General features: G+C 43.8%; 1 protein-coding gene across 14 annotated transcripts in view; it reads left to right on the top strand.

Moving 5' to 3' along the window:
* Window positions 1-24,765, top strand: part of LOC129819051 (neural cell adhesion molecule 1-like) — a 295,364-nt gene that overhangs the window by 21,305 nt on the left and 249,294 nt on the right. The gene's annotated exons all lie outside the window — the stretch shown is intronic.

The following is a 24,765-nucleotide window of genomic DNA, read 5'->3' as shown; positions in this document are numbered from 1 at the left end:
CAGGAGCTCACTGCAGGCACAACTTCATTAATCACTGACCTTTATTTCTTCCAAATCAAATCAAATGTTATTAACAAGCCCTTAACCAATCATGTCGTTTTAAGAAAATTGGGTAAAGAAAATATTTACTAAATAAACTGAAGTAAAACAAATATAAAAATATAAAAAGTTTCACAATAAAATAAAAATAATGAGGCTATATACAGTGGGTACCGGTACCGAGTCAATGTGCGGTGGTGCAGGTTAGTTCATGGCTGGACATGGTGGTGGTGTAAGTGGACGGGGGTGGGGTGTGGGGGACAGGATTTTGGGATGGGTGGTCGTCTGTACTGGGATGTTCTGGGGGAATGGGTCATTGAGAGTTTGTGCCCCAAGCTCTAATGCCTGCCCTTCATTTGACATGCCATTAAGCCCATTTACGCTGTGCCTCCTCATCAGTATCAAAACGAGGGGCCATTATCTGCATGGCTCTTACGCCACATCAGCTGCCTATTTGCCTGTGGGCAAAAGGGTGTGTGCAGCAGGGGTCTGTCTACTTCTGAGTGACTCTCTATCCTAGTAGCCACAGGCTACACAGCCACATTGTGTGTATTATACAGTAGGCCAAATACTGTATATACAGTGGGTATAGAAAGTCATGACCCCCTTTCAAAATGTTCACCTTTTGTTGCCTTACAGCATGAAATGAAAACACATAAAATCAGACTTTTTCCAGCTTTATTTACGCACAGTAACCCACAATATTCAAATGGTGGAAGAAAAAAAAAACTAATTAATTCATTAATCAGAACTAGAAGAGTAAAATACCCCATTTGGATAAGTGAACCCTTCCCTGAGTGAATATCAAATCAAATTTATGTATGTAGCCCTTCTTACATCAGCTGATATCTCAAAGTGCTGTACAGAAACCCAGCCTAAAACCCCAAACAGCTAGTAATGCAGGTGTAGAAGCACGGTGGCTAGGAAAAACTCCCTAGAAAGGCCAAAACCTAGGAAGAAACCTAGAGAGGAACCAGGCTATGATGGGTGGCCCGTCCTCTTCTGGCTGTGCCGGGTGGAGATTATAACAGAACATGGCCAAGATGTTCAAATGTTCATAAATGACCAGCATGGTCAAATAATAATAATCACAGTGGTTGTAGAGGGTGCAACAAGTCAGCACCTCAGGAGTAAATGTCAGTTGGCTTTTCATAGCCGATCATTAAGAGTATCTCTACCGAGTCTCTTTAATACTTGGTGGAACCACCTTTTGCTTGAATTACAGCCATGAGTCTCTTTGAATACGTCTCTACTAACTTTGCACACCTAGACTGTGCGATATTTGCCCATTCTTCCTTGCAGAATTGTTCAAGCTCAGTCAAATTGCATGGTGACCGCTCATGGAATGCACTCTTCAAGTCATTCCACAGATTCTCGATGGGATTTAGATCGGGGCTCTGACTAGGCCACTCAAGGACATTTACCTTCTTGTCCTTCAGCCACTATACGGTTGCTTTGGCGCTTTGGGTCATTGTCATGTTGAAACGTGAACCATCTTCCCATTTTCAACTTTCTGGTAGAGGGCTGCAGGTTCTCAAGAATCTGTAGGTATTTTGCACTGTCCATTTTCCCTTCTATCGTGACAAGTGCTCCAATCCCTACTGAAGAGAAACACAGCCACAACAGGATGCTGCCACCGCCGTGCTTTACTGTAGGAATGGTGTTCTTTGGGTGGAAAGATGTATTGGGTTTTCGCCATACATATCGTTTTGCGTTCAGGCTAAAAAGTTCACTTTTGGTCTCATTTGACCACAGCACCTTTTGCCACTTGGCCTCGGAATCTACAGTGTGCTTTTTGACAGAGTTCAAACGAGACTTGATGTGGCTTTTTTTGGAGGAGTATTTTTTTCTTGCCACTGTCCCATAGAGGTCAGATTTGTGGAGCGCTTGTGATATTGTCGTCACATGCACACATTGACCAGTCTTTGTCATAAAGGCCTGATGCTCCTTCAGTCGCCATTGGCTTCTTGGCAGCCTCTCTGATCAGTCTCCTCCTTGCCCAGTCATCCAGTTTGGAGGGACGGCCTGATCTATGCAGGGTCTGGGTGGTGCCATACGCCTTCCACTTCTTAATAATGGTCTTAACTGTGCTCCGAGGGAGAGACAAAGCCTTTGAAATCTTTTTATATCTATCCGCTGACTTGTGCCTTTCCACAACTTAATCTCATAGATATTTTGAAACTACCTTTCCGTCCATAGTGGATTCTTTGCTTTGAATTGCACTACTAAGCAGTGGAGTCCTCTATCAACAACTGCTTTTATTCTGAACTAGTCAAAGTCACTACAATTGATCACAGATGGAACCCAATTAGCTTGTTTTGTGATCTGGAAGGTGGTTGGTTATACCTCAGCAAGTTTGTAATTGCAAATTTAAGGGGGGGGAGGGGGTGTTCACTTATCCAAATAGGGTATTTTACTGTTTAAATTTAAAAAAAATATATAATAATTTCACTTTGATATTGTGGGATACTGTGTGTAAATAAAGCCGGAAAAATTCAAATTGTATGTGTTTTCATTTCAGGTTGTAAGGAAACAAAAGGTGAACATTTTGAAAGGGGGTGGTGACTTTCTATACCCACTGTATGGTCTGCACAGTAACAGTTTTATTTCGAACCCTAGACAGCTGTCAAGTCACTTGTCAAGCGCACCAGCCATCGCTGTGTTAAGATGTTTTATAATGGCACAGATTATAGGTCAACTACTGTATTTTTCCCACAACAAAATCCAAAGTCCCTACTGTGATAATTACTTGAGTGTGTAACTGTTTTCACATTCAGAGACAAGACTTTTGAAAAGGGGTTGTGATTATGTAATTATGGTTATTGAAAAGTATGAATGAGCACCACAGCATGGACTAGAGCTTGTGATTACATACAGTTCAACTGTGAATAGTCCCATTCGTAACCATCCACCATTTTCAGAAAATGTACACCAACCACACACCGATTTCTCCTAATCCTTTAAGGCTGAGGTCAACCAAATGCTTTGGTTTGTGAAAGGTTTAAACCTATGTTGCATCTTAGTGTCTCAGAGAAGACCTTGTGGTACATTTAATTTGGCACATTCACCGTTCACAAATAATATTATATGCTTTTGTATGTTAAGATCGATTACATTTAAGAGCAAAATTGGTTTGACATGTCAGCTTGAAGACATGTTACAGATGAGTGCTAATAATGCTAACAATGCTAATAATCAGTTGTGAATTATCAGAGAAGCCAGTAAACAAAACCAAATTCTCTATAAAAAAAATTTTTCCCCGTGGACTTTAGAACGGAGGCGCCATCTATCCCGCTGAGATGCCAGGCGGTGGGGGTGGCAACAACGGTGTGATAAATAATAAATACAGAACCCGGTATTCCCTGTGCTGATTGAGGCATTTAGTCTGGCTGGGGCTATGGCGGTCCCCATTGGCCATGCGGCAGGGACTGCCAGTGCCAGAGTGGCGCCAAGCTGGGAAGCAGGGTGTGGCCACCATGGGGGTGGCTGGTTCCCCCTAGTAAGGTGAGGGTGGCAGATGGCGAGGCGCCAGGCTGGCGTGCGACAAACTCCCAGGAGCAAGCACAATGTAGCCCCCCTGTGGTGGGAGAGGGGGCCCCACCACAGACAGACTGCCTGAGCCAAGCTAAGGGGCTCCCAGGAGCAGCCATCTTCTACTTGAGACTCTGAGCCAGCCTGAAAGATTCAAGCCGAAAGTGTACTGGAGGTGACACTGAGCCAAGAGACAAAAACAGCGTGAACATAGGACCACACACACAGACACACCCAAGAACACACTCTCCCTTGAGCCAGCACTCATCAACATCCACTCATTGTCTCTCACTCTCTCTGCCTCTCTGTTTCTGCGTCTCTCTCTTCCTCGCACACACACTCTCTGGCCCCGATCTGTCATTCTTTTTACATGCCTCATTTTGTTCATTAGGTGGATATGAGGAATTCCAGGAAACAAAATGAAATATATCTACCAGCTAAACCTGCGTACCCCTGCTGTAGTACTGAGTCAGAGTGAAAAGATGTTCCTGTTGTCGGAGTAAAGCAGCAGCTTGCTGCTAAGAAGCATTAATGTAGGGACTAGTCGTGAATCAGCCTTGCTGACTGAACGAAGAGGTGTTTCACTGGGAGCGTCCTCTCGAGGCTCTGCACATTGTTCTTGTTAGCCCTGTCTGCCGCCCCTTCCTCTCTAATGTCAGGTTCTGTCTCCTCTAGTAGAGCGCTGTTTGCTGCTGCTGGTCTTCATCCAGAGTCCAGCATGTGAAAGATTACCCAGGCTTCTTTTGGCTACGGTGTCAAGACAATTCCTAGTGAGGTACAATGATCGCAAAAAGGTGTGATACTAGCCAAAAGCTTCCAATGGGGAACCTGACCCCTACTAGTAGCATCATTGGTGATGACTTTTGCACAATTACTTAATGTATTAATCATTTGCATGGCATCAGCATGATATTCAGTGGTTGTGGCTTTAAAGCGGCAATCAGCGGTTGAAACAATAACAAAGCATATTCCCCACCACTGTTTCAGTAAAAAATGGGGGGATGGGGCAGGAGACATGTAACCACTCTCAAATTCAAAGACAGCACTATGGATGCAAGGATTGACCATCCATGATATCAAAATGATAGTTTTAACCATGTTTTATAGGTTATATTGTGTTTGTTTGCATGTACTCTGTTTAGAAACATTGGAGTAAAACAAGTGTATAGTTTGGGTTCTGATGGGGTACGACAGTTGAACTAAGCTCATGATGCATTTATAAGTTGTATTTTTCAAGAATCAATGGATATATATCATGAATTTTTAAGTCAAAACATGGATGTAGCAAGTAAGGATTCTAGCTTTAACCCGTGGCTATTATGAAGGTTTGATGTCCCAAGCTTACAATCAATGCATTGTTTCTGTTCCTCTTGTTCTGAGATCAATCATCACATTTGATATGTTATTTGGGGACTTGTGCGGCTTGTCTCAGCCTTACAGTAAGAAGAAATAAGAAGGCCCATCTTACCGTTCCATCTTGCTGTTAAAGCCAGACAATAAGTTAGATAAGATCCGGCTTGGCTCTCAGTCCCACAGAGGACTCCGTGCACCAGCTCCCCCCAGTCCTGAAGATCCCAAAATAGCGCCAAGGAGAGAACCCTGAAATGTGTCAAGGTTAGAGAGTGGAACCGGCTGATCCCACCGAGATTAATCTACGTGACTTCTTTTTTTTCCGGGGTGATGTGATAAATCATAAGAGAGGGAAATATGGCGCCCGGGATATTTGCGTGGGCTGCAATGCAGTTTGTCTCCCCTTTACTCTAATGAAAGTGTGAGTCATCACAGTTTATTGTGTTGGGAAGAGGGCATTATGACAATTTCAAGAGTGCTTGTTTATTGTCACAATATTAATCTTCACGCATGATTTGCTGTGCTATTTCTCGATTTTCCCAATTTAGGCCATTGCCTAGACTTTAATAACCCAGTATGAGACTATTAATAATGATAGTAGTAGTAGTAGAAGTAGTAGTAGCAATACAATTGTATAATTTTAGAGGTTTATCTTTCAGAAATCTATTCCAATTCATATTCACGTCATAAGACTCGGATATGACTCAAATGCACATGGTAGGGATCATTATCTTGAGACAGTTCTCTAGATGCCTGGGAGCCTTCAACCTTGTGAGTGGGTGTGCGTGTGTGTGCGTGCGTGTGTGTGAGTGTGTGTGCGTGTGTGTGCGTGCATGAGGTGACTGATTCCTGGATGAACCACACAGTTGTTTTTACAGTTTTCCCTCTGTTTACCCACCGGACTCTAGGGGTACATACAGTGCCTTCGGAAAGTATTCAGACCCCTTGACTTTTTTTTTCTCTTTCTCAGCAATCTACACACAATAACCCTATAATGACAAAGCGAAAACAGGTTTTTATACATTCTTGCAAAAAAAAGAAAGAAAACATTTTTGACATAAGTATCCAGACCCTTTGCTATGAGACTCGAAATTGAGCTCAGGTACATCCTGTTTCCATTGGTCATCCTTGAGATGTTTCTACAACTTGATTGGAGTCCACCCGTGGTAAATTCAATTGATTGGACATGATTTGGAAAGGCACACACCTGTCTAAATTAGGTACCACAGTTGACAGTGCATGTCAGAACAAAAACCAAGCCATGAGGTCAAAAGAATTGTCCGTAGAGCTCCTAGACAGAATTGTGTCGAGGCACAGATCTGGGAAAGGGTACCAAAACATGTCTGCAGCATTGAAGCTCCCCAAGAACACAGTGGCCTCCATCATTCTTAAATGGAAGAAGTTTGGAACCACCAAGACTCTTCCTAGAGCTGGCCGCCCGGCCAAACTGAGCAATCGGGGGAGAAGGGGCTTGGGCAGGGGGGTGACCAAGAACCTCGATGGTCATTCTGACAGAGCTCCAGAGTTCCTCTGTGGTGATGGGAGAAACTTGCAGAAGGACAACCATCTCTGCAGCAATCCACCAATCAGGCCTTTATGGTAGAGTGGCCAGACGGAAGCCACTCCTCAGTAAAAGGCACATGACAGCCCGTTTGGAGTTTGCCAAAAGGCGCCTAAAGACTCTCAGACCATGAGTAACAAGATTCTCTGGTCTGATGAAACCAGGATTGAACTCTTTGGCCTGAATACCAACCGTCAAGTCTGGAGGAAATCTGGCACCATCCCTACGGTGAAGCATGGTGGTGTCAGCATCATGCTGTGGGGATGTTTTTCAGCAGCAGGGACTGGGAGACTAGTCAGGATCGAGGCAAAGATGAATGGAGGAAAAGATGAACAGAGCAAAGTACAGAGAGATCCTTAATGAAAACCTTCTCCAGAGCGCTCAGGACCTCAGACTGGGGTGAAGGTTCACCTTCCAACAGGACAACGACCCTAAGCACACAGCCAAGACAATGCAGGAGTGGCTTCGGGGCAAGTCTCTAAATGTCCTTGAGTGGCCCAGCCAGAGCCTGGACTTTAACCCGATCGAACATCTCTGGAGAGACCTGAAAATAGCAGGTAGCAACTCTCCCCATCCAACCTGACAGAGCTTGAGAGGATCTGCAGAGAAGAATGGGAGAAACTCCCCAAATGCAGGTGTGCCAAGCGTGTAGCGTCATACCCAAGAAGACTTGAGGCTATAATCGCTGCCAAAGGTACTGAGTAAGGGATCTGAATACTTAAGTAAATGTGATATTTCCGCTTTTCTTTTAAACATAAATTAGCAAACATTTCAAAAATACTGTTTTTGCTTTGTCATTATGGGGTATTGTGTGTAGATTGATGAGGGAAACATCTAAATGTTATCAATTTCAGAATAAGGCTGTAACGTAACAAAATGTGGAAAATGTCAAGGGGTCTGAATACTTTCCAAAGGCACTGTATGTCATTTTGGCTGAGATGCTGGACATAGCGAAAAGTTACAGCTGTATAGTGGATTTGTTTTCACTCCAGCCCCAGATTGAATTTCAGTAAGAGGCTAGTAAGCGAGGCTAGTAAGGAAGAATATGACTGAGATAGTTCAGTAGTATGTTCTATCAAGGGACAATTAAACTGTACTGTGTGAAACAGCAATTGGATCATTTTTTTTACATAAATATTTTATCTTTTGCTCTTTTATCTTTTTCTGAAACACTGTTGGAACACATTAAATCCAGTTAGGGCCTACTTATCCGTATTCAAACGGCCTGTTATGACAATAGACCAAAAAAGAGGATTCTAGCTGAAAATGGGTAGCATGCTGAGATTTCAGTGGTCCTTTCAAACCCCTTTTGCTCTAACCCTTTGAATGACAGACCAGATAGAGAGTGAACTCTATTCTCTCGTATTCCCTGTGCTAGTAGCCTTTTTTACAGCCCTCATGTTACTTTGCACTTCTGACACCAATCTTCAACTCCAAATTGCTACTGACATTACAGCGAAGCCCTACTGGGTTGCCTCTAACCGGTATACGCCTAATGATACCTTCATGCCTGTTATTCTTTTTATGGACAGATGTATTTGGAATTTCCGGTGCATTTGGATTTGGAGTATTCCAGCAGTTGAGGAGAATACAGTAGCCCCCATTATCCTCAGCTGAAAGGAATGCTACTATTTAGCTTTTCACGCTCACCGAGCAGAAATAATGCAGAACATTATTTATGGAATAAACCCTTCCCAACCTTCCTCACCATCCACCCCAAACGGCTTTAAACATTTAGAATGCCCAGATAGTGGCACTGTGTGTTGCTGTCACACTGGCTTAAAGTAATTGCTTTTTCTTCAGCAGGACCCTATACTGCATAGAGCCGATCACTGAGTATAAATCGCCTGAACTGATGACACAGTCTATCTAGCTGGGAAGGATAACAGCTAGTCCTATTCCATTAAAGATGCATGGGGAAAACCCCTTGTCCCTTCAAAGAGAAGACCAAAAACACACAACCCCCCCCCCCCCCATTTACTCTGCACATGTCTGCAATACATACAGTTGTCATACTTTTTGACATCTTCTCGACCGTTTTTTTAAAACTTCAACTAGGCCTAACTGATTTGAAACAGCCCACAAGTCTAGTTTGCTAATCACAATCATCCCCCTCCCTACATAACTGCCAATTATTGCTTAGCTAATTAATTTACATTTCTGTTAGTTAGAATTTATCATTACAATTTCTTTCGCTCTTAGCAAATTGGCTAACGCCAGTCTAACACTACTTGGTGACTTTACTGAGTGAAATATTGTGAATGTGGTGAGAAAGGTTGAATTTGCCCATGAAGCCTTTGGGGCGTTGAAAAGTCGAGAGTGCGAAAGCTTGTTTGTCTAAGACCTGCATAAGCACACAGAATTGATATTGAAAAATGTCACTTAGAAAAGTTTGCCTGCAATGTTTGCACAACTGTCGGGGGTCGTAATTGGAGGTTATAGTTGCAGTTGGTGGTCCTCACCAAAGAAATTCCTAAATGAGGGGCATGCGTTGAGATCTCAGAGAGTTAATGTTGGGGAAGGGGGTTGTGGGTGCAGATGTTACATTTCTCAGTGGAATGCACCATTGGTATATTTATGATGTACTTCTGGCAAATGTGATCATGTGTAGTGTCATTTTTTGTTGACTCTTCATTCATCGAGTTAAGCTGTTTGTTTCTTTTGTTTAGTGTCTTTTAATGCTTATAGACAGATTCTTTTGTTGTGTCAGGGCTTTTAGCATGCAGTGTTTATATAGTAGCATATGGTGTTGAAATCAGTCTACCCATTGTCGCCCAAGACACTATCTGTGTGTGTGTCTTTTAAGAGTTTTTGGCAAAAGGAAGTGCTATGAGATTTCACAAAAACATGTCTATGTGCATGGTCTCATCTTGGACCATATTTCTTGGGTAGAGTCCCAAAACAAACTCTCAGTGGGCTGCCTGAAAATGAAAAGCCCCGCAGCCCCACACTTTGAGCTAGTGATGGTGAAGATCTTTGACGACTCGCAAAGAATGCTAATGGAAATCCGATTGAACGCTGAAGGGCAGATTGTACAAGGTACAATATCTGCTCTCATGCTGCTTTTGAAAGCAGGCCAGTCTTTCTTTGGGGATTCTCCTCCACTCACTGCTCATGTTATTTGCAGTAACTAATAGATGGGTAGTAGGCCCCCCTTATCTGTGTGTTTCAGCATTTACAGTAGTAGTGCTGAAGACAAATGTCATAAGGATGCCTTTGAGATGCAGGACAACAAAGGCACCATTGAGAAGTTGTCGGAAGTCCTACCAAGCCAGAGCAATGGACAGTCTCTGTGCAGCTGTTATGGAAACCACTGATGGTTGCCAGTTGAAGAGTTGGACTCTGGACCGTCTTGGACATGTTTCCTTCAATGTTAAATGTTTTTCAATAGCTGTTCATGTCTGGTCTGTGAATGTGGTTGCCTCATCAACACTGTCAGACTTTGTCCTTAATGCCAACACTGGCAGACAAAGAGAGCACCTATGGTTTCCAAAGAATACAACAGTCGAGCAGACACTGAATGCTCGTTCTTGTTCCTTGTTTGTTACTGCGAATTGGAGCGCAGCTAGTTCCAATTAGAATTGATTCCCTAAATTTAGGTCCTGCCAACAATAATCATTCACGCATAAAGTGAAATGTCTCCAATTTGACGACCAGGGAAATAGTGTGTTCTATTGACTGCACTATTCTGCATTTATTAATATTTCCATTTGTAACCTTCAGTGTTCATGTTCTGATTTCTATATCCGCTGAATGCTCAGAATAGGAGAATCGTCAGCACAACGCCCAAGTAATGCATTTTGCATTTAGAAAGGCCTGCCTGTGTGTTCTGTAATTGGGACATGCATTCATCTGTCAAACAGGCTTGTTTCAAAATGAAGGACACACCATAATACATTGCACTCCAGTTGCGTCATTCTTCCAGTGATCAATCTTTAGTGTCTTACAGGGAATCATTTCCCCCCATGTATCTGAGGAGAAAAACAGAAAGACAGATTCTGTACATTTTAAGTTACTCCAACTGCCAGTTCTTGGGGGCTTGCAGATCAAAAGCATACACTCTATCCTGTCATTTAAATTATTAACCATGATTTGAGGTGAGCTATTTATGGATTTGTTGAATACTTGAAGCTTAACTAGTTTACTGGAAACAACTGGAGCATGTGGAGTACTCAGTTGACCACAGAATGAAAATTGACAGACATATTGTTCTGAAAGATGATAATAAGGGTAATTTATGGTTGAGTAGGACCACTCGTGTTCTGTTTCTCGAAGCAACCCAACCGAAAGAATCCCATCATCCTTAGCTTCACAAAAACTTTCGGGGCAGGAGGAGAGGAGTGGATGCAGCCCTTTATTTTCTGAAACCATAATGTATTAATAGCAATACATTATTGAATAGTCCAGACCATTTCCGGAGACCTTCTACCTTACCTCACCTCGCTCATCAACTCATCCTTGACCGCTGGCTACGTCCCTTCCGTCTTCAAGAGAGCGAGAGTTGCACCCCTTCTGAAAAAACCTACACTCGATCCCTCCGATGTCAACAACTACAGACCAGTATCCCTTCTTTCTTTTCTCTCCAAAACTCTTGAACGTGCCGTCCTTGGCCAGCTCTCCTGCTATCTCTCTCAGAATGACCTTCTTGATCCAAATCAGTCAGGTTTCAAGACTAGTCACTCAACTGAGACTGCTCTTCTCTGTATCACGGAGGCGCTCCGCACTGCTAAAGCTAACTCTCTCTCCTCTGCTCTCATCCTTCTAGACCTATCGGCTGCCTTCGATACTGTGAACCATCAGATCCTCCTCTCCACCCTCTCCGAGTTGGGCATCTCCGGCACGGCCCACGCTTGGATTGCGTCCTACCTGACAGGTCGCTCCTACCAGGTGGCGTGGCGAGAATCTGTCTCCTCACCACGCGCTCTCACCACTGGTGTCCCCCAGGGCTCTGTTCTAGGCCCTCTCCTATTCTCGCTATACACCAAGTCACTTGGCTCTGTCATAACCTCACATGGTCTCTCCTATCATTGCTATGCAGACGACACACAATTAATCTTCTCCTTTCCCCCTTCTGATGACCAGGTGGCGAATCGCATCTCTGCATGTCTGGCAGACATATCAGTGTGGATGACGGATCACCACCTCAAGCTGAACCTCGGCAAGACGGAGCTGCTCTTCCTCCCGGGGAAGGACTGTCCGTTCCATGATCTCGCCATCACGGTCGACAACTCCATTGTGTCCTCCTCCCAGAGCGCTAAGAACCTTGGCGTGATCCTGGACAACACCCTGTCGTTCTCCACCAACATCAAGGCGGTGGCCCGTTCCTGTAGGTTCATGCTCTACAACATCCGCAGAGTACGACCCTGCCTCACACAGGAAGCGGCGCAGGTCCTAATCCAGGCACTTGTCATCTCCCGTCTGGATTACTGCAACTCGCTGCTGGCTGGGCTCCCTGCCTGTGCCATTAAACCCCTACAACTCATCCAGAACGCCGCAGCCCGTCTGGTGTTCAACCTTCCCAAGTTCTCTCACGTCACCCCGCTCCTCCGCTCTCTCCACTGGCTTCCAGTTGAAGCTCGCATCCGCTACAAGACCATGGTGCTTGCCTACGGAGCTGTGAGGGGAACGGCACCTCAGTACCTTCAGGCTCTGATCAGGCCCTACACCCAAACAAGGGCACTGCGTTCATCCACCTCTGGCCTGCTCGCCTCCCTACCACTGAGGAAGTACAGTTCCCGCTCAGCCCAGTCAAAACTGTTCGCTGCTCTGGCCCCCCAATGGTGGAACAAACTCCCTCACGACGCCAGGACAGCGGAGTCAATCACCACCTTCCGGAGACACCTGAAACCCCACCTCTTCAAGGAATACCTAGGATAAAGCAATCCTTCTGCCCCCCCCCCCCCCCCCCTCCCTTAAAAGATCTGATGCACTATTGTAAAGTGGCTGTTCCACTGGATGTCATAAGGTGAATGCACCAATTTGTAAGTCGCTCTGGATAAGAGCGTCTGCTAAATGACTTAAATGTAATGTAAATGTAGTTTGTTTGATGGTCATACAAGAGAAAATAATTTGTCATAAAGAATATGTTTGAGCAGCATCAATAAGAGAAAGTAACACATTTCAAGCATAAATGATTCCAATGCGCCATGATATGTGAGGGGAAAACTTGACTATCAGCGTCATCAAACTGTTATTTAAAAGCATGATGGATGGTGGCCATTTTGTAACTCATCATGAGGATCTTTCATAGGTGAATCATGGAATAGAATTGGAGGTCTTCTGATGGTTGCCTGCTGCGTACGGTGGCTCCGCTTGCTTCATCCTCACTTCAGCCCGCTAAGTGCGATTGATGTCATCTTCCTGCCTGACCTGTGTGCTGTCGGCTCTGCAGGAGGGCAAGGACTCGGGGGAGGAGAGAAGCGGGGAAGAAGGGGAGAAGCAGCCCACTTGAACTTTCTCAGAGTCACTGCAAATCAGTTTGCACCCCAGGAAGCATTCAGAGTGAACTGCTCACCCTTTGGCTCTGAGAGCCTGTGAGGGCCGGGGGGTCGGGGGGATTGTCTGGGGATCCCGCTCACCACAGGAAGTCAGAGAGGCGCTGGATAATGGTGGGGGCGTTCTTTGTGTGGTATGTTTATCCTGCAGACCCGGAGTGCAAGCCCATACACCCACCAAAACTCAGACTCGCCTCCTACTGGCTGGACTCACCTCTGGGGCAGGATAGTCATTGAGAGCCTCAGCGATGATCATAAGCAGTTAAAAGTTCCGTGTTCAGTGGTTAGACCCATCGTAATTATCCAGAAACCCTGCCCGCCTCCGCTCAAGGAGGCAACCTAAGCTGAGTGACCTCTCAGAGCCGCCTGCCTCCCCAACCTTTCTGTAAACACCGGGGGAATGTGGGAGAATGCTCCTTCCCTGACCCCTCTCTGTGAGGGACCAGAGGGACACCTCCACAGCATGTCAGCACCTCCACAAAATCCATTAACTTTGCAATGGTACCACAGGCTGACTTCGTATTTATGACATTTGAAATTGAACTATACATCTAGACGTTTTCGAGCCTGCACCGCCATATCTCTTGGTAGTGAGTGTAATTTGCTCCCAGCCGACTTTAGGATGCAGCACGGAGAGGCCCAGTAGTAAAGTTTGTCATTCAGCCAAGGTTGTTGATAGGGGGGGACACAACTTATTGGCCTTGTTAGAAGCTTGGGTTCAATTTCAGTACGATCAGCACAAGTCGTTCACTCTTAACGGCAAGTAATAGCAAGCACTTTTCAAGGTCCTGATCCGTATAGATCTGATGAGTAATTCTTGTCTGTGGGGATGGCAAGAGTCAACGAGTGTTATTGGACTACAGCTTTTTGGGGAGTTCATTTCTGCTGATTATAATGCAGTCAGGAAAACCACTGAGGCTGCGATTGTGGACTGGCACAATGATTACTGAACATGTGGATATTGAGAACACACATACACCGACCGATCTTGGTAGTTGGATCCAAAGCCTTTGCAGTTAACAGCGTAAACCTGACCACGCGTCATAGGAAGTGAGTTTCCCAGAAACATTGTACGTCAAATCAAATGTATTGGTCACATACACGTGTTAAGCAGATGTTATTGCTGGTGTAACGAAATCCTGTGTTCCTCGCTTCGACAGTGCAGTAATATCTAACAAGTAATATCTAATAATTTCCCAACATATAGGGAGAGCTGATCCCATTCACATTACAATGTCCTGTGTAACTCTTAACATTGGTGTACTGTAGATCTCCAATCCTGATTGGTTTGATGTTATGGTGTGTGTACGTGTCATGGGTGAGGCAGAATGCCCCCCTGGGTGGGAGATGAGATGGAAGAGGGCAGGGGTGATAATTCACTGTCATGTTGACTAAGTCATCATAAATTTAGCTTGGTCAAGCTCCGAGCACATGGTTTTTGCTGGGGGATTATAGAACAGCTAAGCTCTCGAATGTTCCATCTTCTGTGGCTCTAATTAATCAGGGCAGGACTCTACCGTGGGGCTTAACAGTTCTCTCGTCAATTTGCAGCTCTCGCCCTGCGCACCCAATGCAGTTTGTCTAGTCCTAGTTATCATCCACTATGGATTTCAGACTCTCAGATCCCATTTGAGATACATGTTGATCAATCAAGGTTTCCAAATACTGTTTTGGATGCAATTAAATGTTATATTTAATTTGATGGTCCATAATCGAAAGAAAACAAGCACAGACACACACACGCTAACAGTGCTTTGTAACTTGCGGTCCCAGGCCCTTTGTATGTGAGGGAGCTCCCGAAGGACATACAAAATTTAAGCTCACTTATCACGGAAGAGGAGTTGCTTCAACTGAGTGCTCAATTTGTAAAGCCTAATGTGGGAATGCGTTAACTCAAGTCACTTAAAAGGTCCGTCAGACACATTAATAGCCTTGTTTTCAGGAGGTCTTGAAGCTGGTGCTAATCGACTGGCATCTATGCCCCACTTCCTTTATCTTTTAATGAACTGCACTGTCACGGTCAGCTCGGTTTAAAATGGAGGCCAGTTGTTGTTATTGGTCAACTGCTAGTCCTAGCAATGCCACAGACTACATGCCTCGAGCAGTGCTGTGTCCATTTTTGATTGACTATTGTGAGCACTCATCTTCAGCTTCCCCCACCACCGCACACATGCGTATGCACACACATGCACACAAATTTCTTCCTGAACACTTCAAGGCTCACTGTAAAGGTAACATCTTTAGCCTTGCAGTGGGACTCGGCTTACGATTCAGGTCTCCGTGTTTTTTTCTTGAAAAGACCAAATCAAAATCGAATAAAATGTTATTCCTGTCTAATTTATGTATAACTCTGCATCGTTGGGAAGGGCTCGTAAGCAAGCTTTTCATGGTAAAGTCTACACCAGTTGAATTCAGCAGGGGGGGAGTGGGATGCACACTCAGGCCAGGGCAGAATCCAAGGTACGCCATGATACCAATCACCTCATCCGCTTTTTTTGTTCTCACGATATACAGTACCAGTCAAAAGTTTGGACACACCTACATATTCAAAGGTTTTTCTTAATTTTTACTATTTTCCACATTGTAGAATAATAGTGAAGACATCAAAACTATGAAATAACACATATGGAATCATGTAGTAACCAAAAAAAGGTAATAATATATTGGAGATTTGAGATTCTTCAAAGTAGCCACCCTTTGTCTTGATGACAGCTTTGAACAAAACTCTTGGCATTCTCTCAACCAGCTTCATGAGGTAGTCACCTGGAATGCATTTCAATTAACAGGTGTGACTTGTTAAAAGTTAATTTGCGGAATTTCTTTCCTTCTTAATATGTTTGAGCCAATCAGTTAATCTGGAAAATTTCAAGAACTTTGAAAGTTTCTTCAAGTGCAGTCGCAAAAACCGTCAAGCGCTATGATGAAACTGGCTCTCATGAGGACCGCCACAGGAAAGGAAGACCCAGAGTTACCTCTGTTGCAGAGGATAAGTTCCTTAGAGTTACCAGCCTCAGAAATAGCAGCCCAAATAAATCCTTCACAGAGTTCAAGTAACAGACACATCAACATCAACTGTTCAGAGGAGACTGCATGAATCAGGCCTTCGTGGTTGAATTGCTGCAAAGAAACCACTAATAAAGGACAAAGATAAGAATAAGAGACTTGCTTATCCAAGAAACACGAGCAATGGACATTAGACCAGTGAAAATCTATCCTTTGGTCTGATGAGTCCAAAATGTAGATTTTTGGTTCCAACCATGTCTTTGTGAGACGGAGAGTAGGTGAACGGAGGATCTCCGCATGTGTGGTTCCCAGCGTGATGCATGGAGGAGGAGGCATGATGGTGCTTTTCTGGTGACACCGTCAGTGATTTATTTAGAATTCAAGGCACACTTAACCAGCATGGCTACCACAGTATTCTGCAGCGATACGCCATCCCATCTGGTTTCCGCTTAGTGGGACTCTCATTTGTTTTTCAACAGGACAATAACCCAACACACCTCCAGGCTGTGTAAGGGCTATTTTACTAAGAAGGAGAGTGATGGAGTGCTGCATCAGATGACCTGGCCTCCACAATCACCTGAACTCAACCCAATTGATATGGTTTGGGATAAGTTAGACCACAGAGTGAAGGAAAAGCAGCCAGCAACAAGTGCTCAGCATATGTGGGAACTTCAAGACTGTTGGAAAAGCATTCCAGGTGAAGCTGGTTGAGAGAATGCCAAGAGAGTGCAAAGCTGTCATCAAGGCAAAGGGTGGCTACTTTGAAGAATCTAAAATCTAAAATATATTTAGATTTGTTTAACACTTTTTTGGTTACTACATGATTCCAAATGTGTTATTCAATAGTGTTGATGTCTTCACTATTATTCTACAAAGTATAGTAAAAATGAAGAAAAATTCTTGAATGAGTAGGTGTGTCCAAACTTTTGACTGGTACTGTATATACACTACCATTCAAAAGTTTGGGGTCACTTAGAAATGTTCTTGTTTTTGAAAGAAAAATACATTTTTTGTCCATTAAAATAACATCAAATTGATCAGAAATACAGTGTAGACATTGTTAATGTTGTAAATGACTATTGTAGCTGGAAATTGCAGATTTTTTATGGAATATTTACATAGGCTTACAGGGGCCCATTATTGGCAACCATCACTCTTCTGTCTTCAGACATTACTCATTATAGCTCCTCTACTGTGTGAGGAGAGTGTGTATAAATAAACTACCGTTTAGTTCGGTGGTAATAACACTTGAGTATTTGCAATAGGTTGCTGTGACGAAGGTTGAAAGTAGAAGGGAAAAAAAACAAGCTACTACTAACATCTCTTAAGGTTAATTTAAGTTTCAACCCCCCACTCTATCCAACCATACATAACCTCACCTCAGGCACACCGATTGTTGGATTCAGAAGTCAGCCACACTACTATCATTGGCAATATAAATCATCCCAGAGTTCTGGATGCTTTCAGAGGGCTTTGATTGGCTCCTGTACTTTGTGGACTGGCAGGGCCACTCACATCTGGAAGAAAGATGGACAGGTGGCGGCCAACGTTGAAATGATGATAAAATAAGAAAAGTGGGATGATTCAGCCCGACTAACCGAGGTGGAAGGCACAAGATGGTTAAGAAAAGATAAGCCAAGGGAGAGAGCACTCTTGTTTACCAAAAGGATAGAGATATGGTGAGAGGCTTAAGGAAAGGAAGGAAGATGAAGGGATTTAGTGGCAATCTTCAGATCAACAAGATTGGGGAGACTATGATATTTAACCCACAATGGGTTTGGAGAGAAATAGAGTGTAGGGTAAAGAGGTTTTTTCTCTGAGCCGAGCGCCTTTCATTTCCTACCGGAAGAAGCCTGGCTTTGTTTTATTACTTCTTGTTGTCCTCTAATGATTGCTCTGAATTCGTTGCCAAAGTGGAAAATGTATCACAGGTGGTGAGCTTGATTCAATTCACTGTTACCACTACTCAGACCTCTCCTGGATACAAAACTGTTGGTCGTTAAAGTCTTCCTCAATAAAAAGTTATGTACGTGGCTCTCAGTACAATCATAGAAAAAATTGCCTCGCCAAACAACAGTAGGTCGGAAATGGGGCTTTTAAATCAGAGTTCTCCATCTAACCCTAGCAGATATTGCTTGTCTGCCTCCACCAACTTCTTTTGTGACAACAGGGCATTTGTCACCACACAAACCTGTTAAAACATGGTGCACTGAGCGTGCACTTTTAGAGCGACGCACCATTAAATGTGTGATAGGTGTGTTGGAGAGGCGATTTTATCACCCCAGGGTTCAGAACCCTACTCTTCGTGTTACATGACAGGTGACTGATGGGAATCACAAGCATCTCTCGTCTGTCTTGGGGTAAATGTATTTTTGTGCCAAATACAGCCCACGCCTTGTATTTCTGGCCATGGTAATTGAGATAGGAGGGTGTTTTTTTCCCTTGGGGTATTGACAAAGATCATGTGTTCCCTGCCGAAGCCCTAGCAGTGGGGTAACACGCATGGTCACTCCTTCGCTTTGTAATTTGGTATTTGGCCGGTGTTGACATTAGCTCTATCACTGTAAGCCAAACTCCTCAACCAAACAAACTATAAAAGAGCCGAGTCAAGGGTCGCTTTCATCTGCCAGAGAAACAAAGGTGTCATTTTGCCCTCTAAATATTTAGCTAGTTTGAAACTGGTGCTATTTGTTTTCTCAAGTCATTCAATTCCTGCACATGTTGCATAGTCCCAAATTAAATCGAATACATTCTGCGAACAAGTACAGTAGGAGGATAAAAGTACAGCAGGGGGATAGCGGCAGCAATGCTGTCCTCCATTAAGCACATTGGAAAACCAAGCACATGTCCTGGCTGAGTAGATGAATCCAGTCTGTATAATGATAATAAAGCTGGACTCCATCGAATTAAGTGTTCGATGAAGAAATAGACTGGCCTCTTAAAGAGCAGCGTGTGTGTATAGGGCCTACAGAAGATAAGTGGGCTAGGAGACAAGAGGACTAGGGCCCAGATGAACCACAGATAAGGAGTTGATGATGATGGTTATAATTCATTTCATCATTGAGCGAAACAAAAGATAGCAGGGGAGATAGTGTCTCCCATTAGGGATCTGACAGGCTGTTGCAGCAATGATTGTCTGTTCATGGGTTGAAGGGCAAAATGCACCGTGGTATTGATACAAGTAATTGCGTTTTCGAGGTTCAGATTAGCATAGTTTTCAAAATGGCCTCATACTTCAGACACATGAATTGGTGTAGACAATTTGTGTCCATTTATTTCTCCACAAAAAAAAACTGTTTATAGTCTTTATATTTCATTGCCCACCTTTCTTTCCCTGGCAGTCTAGAACTTATTTGCACCCAGAGCTCATACATTATGTATGATGTAGGGAGCTCTACTCACTTTGTAGCAGAAGGATATTCCCTGGATTCTGTGTTGGAAATGGTTAAATAAAGCTGTCACTGGATTGAAACACGAGATCTCAATAGAGTGTGCCCATATGCCTCACCAGATATAGGTTTACTACCAAGTTTTTGTTCATTTCTGGTTAGAACGAATGATTATCCATATTTCACGATTGGCTATGGCAAGGCACCATTCCGACTGTCACATTCTGACACTCATGCGGTAACATCATACATTTATTTTCTGTGTTGTTAAATGACGTTCAGTGAGCTGTTAGCCAGTGTGCTTTTGGCTTGACATAAAACATTTGAGCTTACCTTACCTCAAATTGTGCTAGTAGTGATGAAGAGGTGCCTCAGTGTGCCATTGTTGGGGCTCTTCAATCAATTTTACAAATGTATTTTATAAAGCCCTTTCAACATCAGTAGTTGTCACGAAGTGCTTATATAGATACCCAGCCTAAAACCCCAAAGAGGAAGCAATGCAGATGTAGAAGCACAGAAGCTCTTATCTGTTTGTAACTGCTTCTTTGGACTGTGCCTCACCGGTCTAGCCCGCCCCCTTGAACAGTTGTTTTGGCATGGCCACAACTCAAGGAATTTTGCAGACACGTCTTCAGCAGTCAGACACAGGAGGTTCATTTAGAGGCTACAGATTGCTATTGTTGACACACAAAATAACCCCAGATGCTGAGATTGTCTAGAAGCAGAACCTCATTATTTTCTTGTTCCTACAATAACACTACTCTAAATGGCTTATGCTATTTCTCCACATTAGAAATGCTACTCACTTACAGAATCTGTTAATATTTTTGGAGTGCAATGCTGTGGACAGACATATTCATGTTGAGTTTCTTTTCATCCAGTTCTAGAGATGGCACTTCTCTTCAAATGAAAACAAACAGTTAGCTACTTTCTCAGTGGACAAAGGTCTCAGACGTAAGAGCTGTGGCTCTGATAGAGATTTCCACCCTCTGAACAACAACACCACCTCCAACCTGCCCAGTCAAGCCTTACACAGCCTCACACTGACCGTATTCCCCTTAGCCTCATCTTGTATTACTGGGTGGTAAAGAAAGAACACATGGATCCCCTATGCCCAACCTCCACTACACACACATCTTGTAAAATACCTGCTACCAGTTGCCAGTTCAAATTGACCCAGGTTTCTTTTGTGGAAGTGCATCCCGAGACGTTCACAGTTTAAGCGGCCTCTCTGCTAATCGACCCCGGCCAGGCAGTGTGTGTAAGTCCCCGCTGCAGTCTCCAAGGGCAACTCTGTCGGGGTTCAGTGCATGGCATAAGCTATTTCGAGGAGCGAGGCAGCACTTGCGGGTGACACCGATACAAATTCCTGCTCTTTGGCACTCCGCTCCGCCTGCTGCAATATGAGATTGCATTAAGTGAGCGGTATCCCAGAGCATACAGCTCTCTCCATTAACCTAGGTTGATGGGTAGAGAGTGAACTACTGGAGAGCAGTGCAGACTGAGACCTGCTACAACCCATGAGGAGCTCATAAGGATGTACATGAAACATCGATTACATCAGCTTAGCTGAAACAAACTGCTGAACGAGGACAACACGAGTGGTTTCCTACTATGTAAATGTCAGTTAAGTTGAAAGAGAGAGAGAGAAGAGAAAGGACTAGTAGCTGTTGATTATTCAAGCATATTTTCACATTGCTCAGACGGGAAGAAATAGCCCTCCCGCATCGTGAGAGGTAAATGTGACAAATGTTTATCTTGGTGGAACTCGATTCTCCTCACATCAGCGAGCCGCGCCATCCTCTCAGATCCGAGCGGCGGGGAAGCTGCTCAGCATTCAGGAACCCGCCGTGTCACCGTTGAGAGGGACGGGGGACTCGGCACTCTCCACTGAATCAACCACTCCAGAGTTCACACAGGCCGACACTGAGAAGAGGCTCTCAGCTTTTACAACATTCATTATCATTAGTCAGAGATATGGAGAAGTGCACAGCTGCCTCTTGCTATTGCACTGAATATCTGAGCTCAGATATTAGAAGTACCAATCCAATCAGTTTATATTGTTAGAGATATTGCTTGTGTTACTTATTCCCAAAATGTCATTTTTTCTCAATTTTGGACAAAATTATTTCAAGTGCCTACCCAGGTTAAAAGGGAGTAGAAGATCAATATGTTGCTAAATGTTAGCTTTAAATGCTTTGGTCCCAGAGCTGCCAATGTTGGGCTGGCAACGTACAATTAAGACAGCGGGCGCTCTCTTTAAAGCACTTTACAGTGAATATCAATGATCTGTGTGTGTCAGCTTAAGCCTCCGTCTGTAAAGTAATTTGTGTTTTTGCTTGGCCCTTTGTACCACTATATCCTGGCAAGCACTAGAATAAGCTGTGCTAACTGCCACTTACAACGTTAAATGGAAAGTATGCTTTTGCAGAGAGTTACAGTCAACCCTGGCATTTGTCACAGGCCTTTAGTTGTGCAAAATGCTATGTGTCCGATTGGCTCGGCAGCCGAGTATTCATTGTGAATCTGAAGTTCATTAGAGGATGAATGAGCGAGTGTTCTATGGTGTTGTTAGCTCGAATTTAGGAAGTGATCTGGAATGGACAAGGCTAATTGGCCAAGGGGCCTAAATTCGTCCCATCTCCCACCTTTTCCTCAAGAATAATCCCCAGTGTTCTTCTGCAGAGCCTATTGGAGCTTTGGGTTATTGGAATAATTTTCAACAATTAATAATTTAACAATAGACCAAACCAGACAGAGGAACTCCACTCTGAGGAAAGAAACATACAGCTGTGACCTTTGCATAAAGAGAACAAGAGCGCTTCTCAAATGACGTTCTCAGTGAAAACTTGCGAACGCTGAGCCAAAGTCTATGTTGGTTATTGTCGCTTATTGTCGCTTATTGCTATGCGCGGATCCCTGATTATAGTGTGACCTCGCTGCTGAAAGGATGCCATGTAACCTGAGATAGCGTTAATCTCTTAGACCAACACAAATTCAATTACTGGCAAGCAAACACTGGTGGTTTAGCTGCAGTGATTTTTACCATTCAGAGATGATGTATATCCATGACAACACCCTTCGAACTTGTCTAAAAGACACAGCTTTGTAATTCAGACAGTACGCCATGTCCTTCTCCTGTGCGTCGTAATAAATGTGAGAATATGATTAACCTTGGGCACACAGTCTTGATTCACCTCCATTAATTCTCACATGATGATGAACAATCACAAGATATGAGGACAGTATCTCAGTTAGCCATTAGAATTTGAAAAGGCCACCTGAGACTATCTTAGGACGTTTTCTCATGAAGATGACTGGTGAACTTTGTTGTTAATGGTACTGTATGTAGATATTTTCCGACCATCACTATCGTATAGAAATGTTTCGCAAACTGCACACCCGAATCAATGTGATTTACAACTTGTATGTTACCATTCAAATCATAAACCAATGACTAATTCATTGTTTGGACTCTTTCTCTCCTGTCCTCTGGATCCTCTGGTGTCTTGATGGTGTTTTCTTGGTATTCTGTCTCTTTCTCAAGGTAAGTCATTTATTGTTTACTAGTAACTTTGAACCTTTTAGTTTAGGTTACTTCTAAGGTGTATCATACTATTTCTACTACTGTTTCACATTACTCCTACTCTTAAAAACAATTACGCAGAGAACTCCTTCATGAGATGGATCCTTCATATTATGTAATGTGAATGATCCAGCGACCCCCAAGCCAGGTGGTTAAGGGGTCAAAACATAATGACGCCCAGAAAGAACGCACATATTCTGACACATTCATCCAAATCCCCTTACACACGCACATACACACACAGTCACACACACATATGCAATTAGGCTCGCATCTTAAGACCCATATACTGTACGAGCTTTTGGAGTTTTGTTTTCATCTTAATGCTCCAAATCTGGTTACGATTAAGCAGCTCAGCGAGACTCTCAGGAAGTCGTCCATGCACTGCCTGTTCTTTCTAAATGCTCCCGTCTGCTCACTCCACTCCACCATGGCACATTTCTCTAGAGGGGCCTCCGGCCTCCTATCAGGGATGGGGTCTTACGTCTGAGCCATAGGGGAGAATACAGTAGCCACCGCCTGTAGGCTAGGTGATGCACAGCCTAGCTTTGTCCATAACACTCAAGTTTCACCCCCAGAATGTATCATTGTTTTCCCCAAGGGCTCATGCAGGGTGGCTTTTCCCCCCTCATTTTTAACTCTACTTGTGGGAACCTCCAACATCTGTAAATGTAGGTAAAATAAAATCTGCCTTGTGTGTTTTTAATTGGTCATAATTCACACTTGGTCATAATAACCCACTAGTTACTCCTAGTTTCACCTCGTTTATATGCTTAGCAATTGATTTGTATCTTTGATGATTTTCAACTGCGGTGGTGCAGTAGTAAAGGAACACTTGTTACCCCACATAAAGTCATTGTAGGTTAAAAACCTGCTGTTGTTGCTCAGTGACGTGGTATTGGATGATGGCAATACCAGACCAGTTAATAAACAGGAGCAGAGTTGCTACAGATCTATATCTATCCTGCTACAGACCTATATCAAACTGCTACACACCTATATCTATCCTACCCTGCCTTTCTAAGGTTTTCGAAAGCCAAGATAACAAACAGATCACCGACCATTTAGAATCCCGCGTTACCTTCTCCACTATGCAATCTGGTTTCCGAGCTGGTCATGGGTGCACCTCAGCCACGCTCAAGGTCCTAAGCAATATCATAACCACCATCGATAAGAGATAATACTGTGCAGCTGTATTCACCGACCTGACCAAGGCTTTCGACTCTGTCAATCACCACATTCTTATTGGCAGACTCAACAGCCTTGGTTTCTCAAATGACTGCCTCGCCTGGTTCACCAACTACTTCTCAGACAGAGTTCAGTGTGTCAAATCGGATGGCCTGTTGTCCAGACCTCTGGCAGTCTATGGGGGTGCCACAGGGTTCAATTCTCGGGCTGACTCTTTTCTTTGTATGCATCAATGATGTCGCTCTTGTTGCTGGTGATTCTCTGATCCACCTCTACGCAGACGACACCATTCTGTACACTTCTGGCCCTTCTTAGAACACTGTGTAAACTAACCTCCAGACGAGCTTCAATGCCATACAACTCTCCTTCCGTGGCCTCCAACTGCTCTTAAATGCAAGTAAAACTAAATGCATGATCTTCAACCGATCGCTGCACGCACCTGCCCGCCCGTTCAGCATCACTACTCTGGACGGTTCTGACTTAGAATATGTGGGTAACTACAAATACCTAGGTGTCTGGTCAGACTGTAAACTCTCCTTCCAGACTCACATTAAGCATCTCCAATCCAAAATTAAATCTAGAATCTGCATCCTATTTCGCAACAAAGCATCCTTCACTCATGCT

This window comes from Salvelinus fontinalis, chromosome 2 (assembly GCF_029448725.1).
Source record: "Salvelinus fontinalis isolate EN_2023a chromosome 2, ASM2944872v1, whole genome shotgun sequence".
In the NCBI taxonomy this organism is placed as follows: Eukaryota; Metazoa; Chordata; class Actinopteri; order Salmoniformes; family Salmonidae; genus Salvelinus; species Salvelinus fontinalis.
This window is presented reverse-complemented; position numbering and strand designations above follow the sequence as displayed.